Below are 1443 nucleotides of genomic sequence, written 5' to 3'. Positions count from 1 at the left end.
TTTTAGATGAAAACTTGTGTATATAATATTCTACGTAAATATCTGACGTTTTGTTTGACGTCGAGTCTTCACATTTAGCATCAAGTTCCAACTAAAATGGCAAGAACAAAAGCATAAGATGTAGAATATAAAGGTCTTAATCTTACAGCAATGTAAGCTGCCGTCATTTTGTAAAAACAAAACTACGTACGTTTAGAGGTGGTCTTGGAACTGGTAAAGTTTCACTGTGCAATGGATGATGGTAGGCTTATTCTTCGATAAGTAAGTGCTCTTTTATCCTTAACATATGTGATACTTCGTAATATTTATCATACATAAGCAACAGTCGGCATGATGGTTTTGTGACTCTTTCAAAACTCTTGGAATTTGCAAATGACAAAGCTCTTTCAGAACCCTTCACCAACCTTTAAGACTAGATCTACAGCTGTCACAAAGTACATGGAAACCTAGACCTTGTACTGATTCCCAGTGGGATCCGAAAATACAATTTATATGCTGTCCAGTAAACGTAGCCTACTTGCCTTCTTTCAATATTTTGTATAAAATATGCTTTCCACCAACATCATATTCACAAACATAACAAAAATAATCAAGTGAGTATTATAATGTCTACTAACCATTGCGACTTCTATAGTCGGAAAAAATACATTAACAAGTTATCAAACAGGCAATAGCGCTGTTATGGTAGCCTGTATCCAGGCAGTGCCGGTCTTAGGGTATTGCGGGCCCTGTGCGGAATATCTTTGCGGGCCCCCATGACAATGGTCCAATTTGTTTTACTGAAATCAATTTACTTTTACCTGGTTGCATAAATATGCATAAAAAGCATGAATGAAAATACATCAAAAGCACAAAATTTCTGTGTTAGTCATAATAAATAAGTCAACTTCGTATATAATTTATGTTGACGTATGATAAAAGTCATTCCATTTTGTTTACAACTGTTTTGTGATTTCTAAAAAATGTTGCTTCTTTGATCCAATTTTAGATGTTTAAAAGTTTAGGATGGCGGTGCTAAAAAAGTTGGACCGTATAGCTGACTCACCCTAAAGCCGCAACTTACTTTAAGGACATAGGTGTAGGGAAAAGTTAGGTTTTTGGGGGTGAGAAGAAATTCTTGCCCAAATATAATTAAACGCGTCTAAATATTTTTTGCGACAAAACATAGACCACCTAATTTAAAAGTTTACACTGCTAATAATACTCTGGTATATACTGTAAATGTAATTTGTCAGCTACCAGTATCGCCCAAATAATGCGAAGGCATCATAACAATACAAATAACTCAATACAGAAAAAAAAACATTTCCCATCAATAAAATAATAATAGGCCTTCATGTACTTCAATATACAAATTATTATAACGACCTAAATTCTTAACAAGTTAAAAGTTATTTTTGAAGTTTTATAAACTAAACTTGTTAATATAGTTTCGGGAGAGAG

Source organism: Aplidium turbinatum, chromosome 5 (genome assembly GCF_918807975.1).
Source record: "Aplidium turbinatum chromosome 5, kaAplTurb1.1, whole genome shotgun sequence".
Taxonomy (NCBI): Eukaryota; Metazoa; Chordata; class Ascidiacea; order Aplousobranchia; family Polyclinidae; genus Aplidium; species Aplidium turbinatum.
Note: the sequence above shows the minus strand (reverse complement) of the source record.